Genomic DNA, 8,284 nt, shown 5'->3' with positions numbered 1-8,284 from the left:
TTCGGTCTTTTTTTTTTTTTTCTTTTTAGAAAAAGATAAAAAAACCCAGAATTAAATACCACCAAAAGAAAGCTCTCTTTGTGTGAAGAAAATGATACAAATTTCACATGGTTACAGTGTAGCATAACCGAGCAATTGTCATTCAAAGTGTGACAGTGCTAAAAGCTGAAAAATGGCCTGGGCAGAAAGTGCCCTGTATTGAGGTGGTTAACTGACAATTGCGCGGTCGTGCGACATTGTACCCAAACGAAATTGACATCCTTCTTTTTCCCACAAGTAGAGCTTTCTTTTGGTGGTGTTTGATTTTTTTTTCTGCGCTATAAACAAAAAACACTAACAATTTTTTTAAAAAAAAGCAATATTTTTTTACTTTTTGCTATAATAAATATCCCCCAAAAATATATACAAATAAAAAAAATGTTTTTTTTTCCCCCTCAGTTTAGACCGATAAGTATTCTTCTACATATTTTTGGTAAAAAAAAATTGCAATAAGTGTTTATTGATTGGTTTGCACAAAAGTTATAGCGTCTACAAAATGGGGGATAGATTTATGGCATTTTTTTTATATTTTTTTTTTTTTTATTAGTAATGGTGGTAATCTGCGATTTTTTTCATTGGGACTGCGACATTGCGGTGGACAGATCGGACACTTGACACTCTTTTGGGATCATTGACATTTATACAGCGATCAGAGCTAAAAATAGCCACTAATTACTGTATAAATGTCACTGGCAGGGAGGGGGTTAAACACTAGGGGGCGATCAAGGGGTTAAGTGTGTTCCCTCAGCGTGTTCTAACTGTAGGGGGGATGGGCTACCACTGACATGACAGAGATCACTGTTCCCAATGATAGGGAACAGAAGATTTCTGTCATGTCACTAGGCAGAACAGGGAAATGCCTTGTTTACATAGGCATTTCCCCATTCTGCCTGTCCTCGCCGCGATCGTGGGCCACCGGCGGACACCAAGTCCGCGGGACCCATGGGCACACTCCCGCGGCGCGCGCCCCGCAATCCCGGAACTACGAAGGGACGTACGGGTAAGCCCTTTTGCGCACCCGTGCCATTCTGCCGACGTATATCGGTGTGCGGTGGTGGGGAAGCGGTTAAACTAAATATTGGGCGTGGCTTAAAGGGGGCATGAGTCAAAGGGGGTGTGGTTAGAGTCTTAGATGAACAAGGGATGGTGGGAGGAAGAGAGAGAGAGAGAAAGAGATAGGGAGGGAAGGAGAGAGAAGGGAGGAAAGAAAGGGATGGAGGGACAGCAGGCCCAGATCTACACCACAATAGAAATATGTGTATTTCAGAAGGTTTAACAATCAGCAGATAAAGATACTCCAAACACCTGGTGTTAGCGCTTCAATCATCCCGGCACCATGGTTGTTATGGTGTCGGGATTATTAAAGCACATTTTTTCTATTACATTGTAATATAAAATGAAATAGTTCAACTCAAGGGGAGTCCCCCTTACATAAGGCATTCCAAGCAGAGTCCCTCCTCACATTAGGCGTCCTCAGGGGAGTCCACCTTACATCAGGTGTCCCCCAGCAGTGTACCCCTTACATCAGGTGTCCCCAGTGGAGCCCCCCTTACATCAGGTGTCCCCCAGTAGAGTCCCCCTTACATCAGATATCCCCCAGTGGAGCCCCCCTTACATCAGGTGTCCCCCAGTAGAGTCCCCCTTACATCAGATATCCCCCAGTGGAGCCCCCCCTTACATCAGGTTTCCCCCAGTGGAGCCCCCCTTACATCAGGTTTCCCCCAGTGGAGCCCCCCTTACATCAGGTGTCCTCCAGTGGAGCCCCCCTTACATCAAGTGTCCCAGCAGTGGTATCCCCCTTACATCAGGTGTCCCCCAGTGGAGCCCCCCTTACATCAGGTGTACCCCAGTGGAGACCCCCCTTACATCAGGTGTCCCCCAGTGGAGCCCCCTTACATCAGGTGTCCCAGCAGCGGTGTTCCCCTTACATCAGGTGTCCCCCAGTGGAGCCCCCCCTTGCATCAGGATTCCCCCTTACATCAGGTGTCCCACAGCAGCGGAGTCTCCACCGCCATTACAGAAGACCAGAAGTACTAACAGGTCACTCATGGAGGAACAAACAAGTGGCGGGCCCGGCCGGGTGGCTGCCAATAGAAATTGAGCTGCTGCCGACCCCCGGCCCGGCTGCCTTTCCCAGTAAAATGGCGGCGGCAAAAAAAATGGGAAAACATGGATTTCCCAATACATTTCTCGGGAATTGCTAAAAGCGGGACAAAGGTCTAAATCCCGGGAAATTCGGGATAGTTGACAAGTATGGGTCTGCCTGTCAGTTTTACAGGTGGACCCAATTGGAGCATCTATTGTTCTCTATGTGGCAGCGGATGTCAGCAGATATGTCTCTGACACCCGCCGGGCATCCAATTTGATAAAATCCGCTAAAAATAGTCATATGGCGATATGTTCACCATCCATCCACCGGACCAGATAGAAATGGATATGTAGTCCATTTCCATCCAACGGCCCCATAGAGGAGAGTGGGCTGTGTCTGTGAGAGGAGATCCCCCGCTGAGCAGGCAGATCCACTCCATCTGAAAGGGGCCTTAGAGCTGGTGGGGGACAGATTTTTCAGAATCATACTTGCCTAGGTTGACGCAGCATAATTCTGAAAAAAACAAAAAACAACCTATACTCTTTTAAAGAGGAAGTAAACTTCCATCTTTAAATTTTACCTAGAACCTGGAAGCAAGACGGGTCAAGATGGAAGCTGTCTCCAGCGACGACATCACATTGCTGGAAGGTATTGTTTTCACATAATGTGCTAGTGTGCGAAGAATACCAATGTGTTAGTATTATTATTATTATTATTATACATGATTTATATAGGGCTAACAATTTACAAATACTACAAATACTATACACTTTAATACAGTAGGAATCAGAGGGCCCTGCTCCTTACAAGCTTACAATCTAAGAGGGAAGGTCAAGAGATACAAGAGGTAATAACTGTGGGTGGTGTTCTGATTGAGAAGATAAATGTACAGTTGTTAGGTGGGGGCCAGATAGGCTTCTCTGAAGAGATGAGTTTTCAGGGATCGTCTGAAAGTGGATAAAGTAGGAGAAAATCGGACAGATTGGGGCAGAACATTCCATGGGTTGGGAGAGGCTCTGGAGAAGTCCTGAAGGCGAGCATGGGATGAGGTGACAAGGGAGTTTGAGAGCAGGAGGTCTTGGGAGGAGCGAAGAGAAGGATTTGGTTGGTATTTTGTGACTAGGTTAGAGATGTAGCTGGGGGCCAGGTTGTAGATGGCTTTGTAAGTTATAGTTAGTATCTTAAATTTAATTCGGTGACTAAGTGGCAGCCACCAATGGAGGGATTGGCAGATGGGTGTAGTAGACGCTGAGCGGTTTGTGAGGTGGATGAGCCTGGCAGCAGCGTTCATGATGGACTGACGTGGGGATAGCCTATTTAGAGGTAAACCAATGAGGAGGAGTTGCAGTAGTCGAGGCGGGAGATGACCAGGGAGTGGATTAGAAGCTTTGTGGTGACATTGGTTAGGAAGGGGCGTATCTTGGAGATGTTGCGGAGATTGTGGCGGCAAATTTTGGATAGTGATAGAATGTGGGGTCGAAAGGTTAGTTCAGAGTCCAGGATTACACCTAGGACCTTGGCGTGGGGAGATGGGTTGATAGTTGAGCCGTTGATATTGACAGAGAAATCAGGGGAAGTGGCACCTGAGGGAGGAAATATCATGAGCTGGGTTTTGGATAGGTTGAGTTTGAGGAAGTGATGTGACATCCAGGCCGATATGTCTGCTAGTAAGTTGGTAATGCGTGAGGAGACAGATGGAGAGAGCTGGGGGGTGGAGAGATAGATTTGGGTGTCAGTGTAGAGATGATATTTAAAGCTGTGGGAGGCAATCAACTGACCCAAGGAGGTGGTGTAGATTGAGAAAAGGAGAGGTCCAAGAACAGAACCTTGGGGGACCCCAACGGAGAAAGGAAGAGGAGTGGAGGAAGTAGAGTTGTAAGTGACACTGAAGGAGCGGTGGGATAGGTAAGATGAGAACCAGCGAAGAGTACAGTCACGGAGACCAAACGAGTGGAGTTTATTGAGGAGGAGGGGGTGGTCCACTGTGTCAAAGGCAGCAGAGAGATCCAGGAGAAGTAGTACAGAATAGTGTCCACAGGTTTTAGCCGTTAGTAGATCATTTGAGAGTTTAAGGAGAGCAGTTTCCGTGGAGTGTTGGGGGCGAAAACTGGGCTGAAGGGGATCAAGAAGTTTATTCATGATCAGATGGTCGCTTAGTCGGTTGTAGACCAGTCTTTCAAGAAATTTGGAGGAGAAGGCGAGTAAGGAGGTGGGACATAAGTTGTTGAGATTGGTGGGGTCCAGTGAGGGCTTTTTAAGTATGGGGGTGACTAGCGCATGTTTTAGAGAGTTTGGGAAGATGCCACAAGAGAGGGAGAGGTTGAAAATGTGAGTTAGAGAGTGTATAATCGAGTCACAGGGTGAGCGTAGCATTTGCGAGGGAGCAGGATCCAGGGGGAAGGTGGTTAGATGAGTGTTAGATAAAAGTTTAGCAACCTCAGTAATAGTGGCAGGGTTGAATGAGTGAAGTAGTGATTGTATCTGTGGACATGGGGTGTTGCATGGGGAAGGTTTTTGCGCATTGGCGATCTCCTCATGAATTGTATCAATCTTAGTTTTGAAGTGATTGGCGATCTCCTGGGCAGTGAATGAGTTGGTGGAGGCAGTGGAGGACAGAGTAGAGTGTTGAAGGTAGAGAAGAGTTGATGTGGACTGGATGAGAAGGTGTTAATGAGCGTGATAAAGTAGGTCTGTTTGGCAGTGTGAAGGCAGGAGTAGTATTTTAGGAGGGCAGATTTATATTGTGTGAAGTCTTCCTGGATCTTAGTCTTATGCCACCGGCGCTCAAGAGCGCGGCTACGTTTTCTGAGACTTCTGGTGTCATCTGTTTGCCAGGGTTGTAGCAGTCGGGGCCTAATTCTGCGTGTAGTGAGGGGGGCAAGCTTGTCTAGGGAGGAAGACAGAGAGCTGTTGTAGATGAAAGTGGCTAGGTTGGGGCAGGACAGAGGGGAGATTTTGTCATAGAGGTGATCAGTAGCAGAGTAGAGTAGAGAAGGGTTGAGGTGGCGAAGGTTTCTACGTGTAACTGTTAGGCGGTTGGAGGGAGAGGAGGTGGAAGACAGGGAGAGAGCAAAACTAATAAGGTGGTGATCAGAGAGTGGGAGAGGATTGTTGGAAAGGTTGCACAGAGTGCACAGATAGGAGAAGATAAGGTCAAGTGTGTTGCCGTTGGAGTGGGTAGGAGCCTGTATCCATTGCTTCAGGTCATTAGATGAGGTTAGACTGAGAAGTTTAGAAGTGATAGTAGTATTAGTGTTAACAGGGATGCTGAAGTCACCGAGAATAATTGTGGGGATTTCAGAAGAGAGAAAGTAGGGTAGCCAGGCAGAGAAGTCATCAAGGAAGGCTGATACTGGTCCAGGGGGCCGGTAGATGACAGCAATTCTTAGAGAAATGGGAGAGAATAGACAAATGCAATGTGCCTCAAAAGAGGAGAGTGTCAGAGAGGGAGGTGGGTGAAGTACCTGATAGGTGCTGCATGGGGCTAGAAGGATTCCCACTCCACCTCCCTTCCGTCCACTTGGTCTGGGGGAGTGAGTCCAGAGAAGGCCCCCATGGGAGAGGGAAGCAGGAGAAGTAGTATCTGGTTCATGAAGCCAGGTTTCAGTAATGGCAAGTAGGTTAAAATTTGTGATAAAGAGGTCTTGAAGGGCAGTGAGTTTGTTGCAGACAGAGCATGCATTACAAAGGGCACAGGAAAAGGGGGGGCTGGTTTTGGAAAGAGGAATAGAGACCAAGTTCTGGGGGTTTCGGCTCCTGCTAGAGGGTGTAGGAGGATGGGAGCGTTGGGCAAAGACAGATGATGGTGGCCCAGGGTTTGGGGATATGTCACCAGACGTAAGGAGAAGCAGGAGGGTGTGGGAGGTAATGTGGGAATGTGATTTATGTGAAGGGGCATGTCTCAGAGTACTGGAGGTTTTATCAGTATATGGATGTAGAATGAGCAAGAGTTGGTAGGAGCAGTAGTAAGGAGAGGACAGAAGGCATGGTGATATGTATATGCAGGTGGGTGGAGAGGGGGGGTGAAGGTAAGAGAGTTTTAGGAGAAGGACATGAGTGTCAGAAGCAGTGGTAGAGAGTGCATGTTACAGAGTGGAAGGAGAGCTTAATAGAGAGACAGGGTCACCTGCAGTCTGTTAGGTGCTTTCCAGTGCAGATTGCTATATTTGTTTGCTTCGTGCAATCGCTGAAGTGCAGAGATTGAAGTGCATATCACTTGTAGAAAGAATCATTTAGAGATAGAAGCCTTAGGGATAGAAGCCCCTGCAATGTGCCCTCCCAACAATGTGCTGACCCCTTAAGGATGCTCAAATTTATACTGCTATGAGGGTGAGGTGGAAGTTTGTTAATTAATCATGAGTGAATATAAGAATGCCTAACAATCAAAGTGGACCTTTTGCTTCTAAAGTCAGAATAGCAAGAGGCCAGAGGCCAAGATAAGATCAACACATAAAACTTAGGTAATATAGTCCAGAGCAACAAAAACAACATCATGGTTGTGCACACAGGGCAACAGATAGAGAAGGCCACATACCAAAGACACACACACAGAGACAGCAAGCAGATCCCAATTTCATTTAACGGTGGAAGATGTGGTTGAGCTGACACATACCAAAGACACACACACACAGACAGCAAGTAGATCCCAATTTCATTTAACGGTGGAAGATGTGGTTGAGCTGACACATACCTGTAAAGAGACAGAGAAGGAATGTTCAGGTGAGGCAGAACTTGAAGCAGAGATTGAAGTGCATATGCCTTTGCCTTGCAGGTAAGAAAAAAAACAAACAAAACATGCAGTGGTTTACAACTGCTTTAGGACAAGAGATGAAGAGGCTACATAACGCCCCTATCCTCAGGATGTAACTGAGGAAATGTAAAAAAAAAAAAAGTTTAACAAAAGTAAATATGACATACTTTTCTATCTATTTACTAATGCTAGCAGCATTAAAGTGGTTGTATCCTCTACTGGATGATTTTTACCTACAGGTAAGCCTATAATAAGGCTTACCTGTAGGTAAAATGAATATCTCCTAAACCTGTATGGTTTAGGAGATATTCGCCCTGAATGCAGCCGCAGACGTCAGAAGGTCCGGCAGGTCATGCCGGAAATTCAGAGCGCCTTGCCAGAACCGAGGACTCCCTTACCTTAGAACGAAGCATCTGCACCGCCTCCCGGTCACTGCTGAGGGAGCTGACATGTTCCCTTGGCGTTTCTTCCGCCGCTGTAAGTGGCGGGAGCTGTGAACCCGGAAGAAACGCAGAGGGAACATGTCAGCTCCCTCAGCAGTGGCCAGGAGGCGGTGCGGACGCTTCGTTCTAAGGTAAGTATTTCATAATGAGCTAGTATACGATGCATACTAGCTCATTAGGCCTTTGCCTTACAGTTTTTTTTTCCTCAGGGCATAGAACTGCTTTAGCAAAACTAGTCCATGTTCATTGAGAATGAAGTTCCGCTTTAACCTCTTCCCGTCCGCGCTATAGCCGAAAGACGGCTGCAGCGTGGACCTACTTTGCTAGGAGGGTGTCCAAAGACGTCCTCCCATGCTCAAGCAGCCTGTGCGCCCCCTGCAGGGAGCACGCGGTGCGCTCTGTGATCAGCGGGTCTTTGAGACTCGGCTGATCAGACTAGAGTAAGGGGTCGATCCTGACCCCTTACCACATGATTGGCTGTCAGCCAATGAAACAGAGCCAGTAATCGGCTATTTTTTCTCCTCACGCTGGTAGCGAGGAGAGAAAAAAAAGCCGATCACCAGTGGCTGTGAGATGGACATTAGTCTCGATCGTGAAGAGCCCCCGCAGAGGCTTCTGTGCCCACTTGTGCCACCTACCAGTGCACAACAGTGCCGCCTACCAGTGCCCACAGTGTCACCTATCAGTGCCGCCTATAAATGTCACCAATCAGTGCCTCATCACCAGTGCTGCCTATCAGTACCACCTACCAGTGCCCATCAGTGTCGCCTCATCAGCGAATATCAATGAAGGAGAAAAATTACCCGTTTGCAAAATTTTATAACAAACTATGAAACATGATTTTTTTTTTCCCCAAAAATTTCTGTCTTTTTTTGTTTAGCAAAAAATAAAAACCCAAGTGGTGATTAAATACCACCAATAGAAAGCTCCATTGGTGTGAAAAAAATGATAAAAATTTCATTT

This window comes from Aquarana catesbeiana, linkage group LG04 (genome assembly GCF_042186555.1).
Source record: "Aquarana catesbeiana isolate 2022-GZ linkage group LG04, ASM4218655v1, whole genome shotgun sequence".
NCBI lineage: Eukaryota > Metazoa > Chordata > Amphibia > Anura > Ranidae > Aquarana > Aquarana catesbeiana.
The sequence above is the reverse complement of the archived record's forward strand: the minus strand, read 5'-3'. Positions refer to the sequence as shown.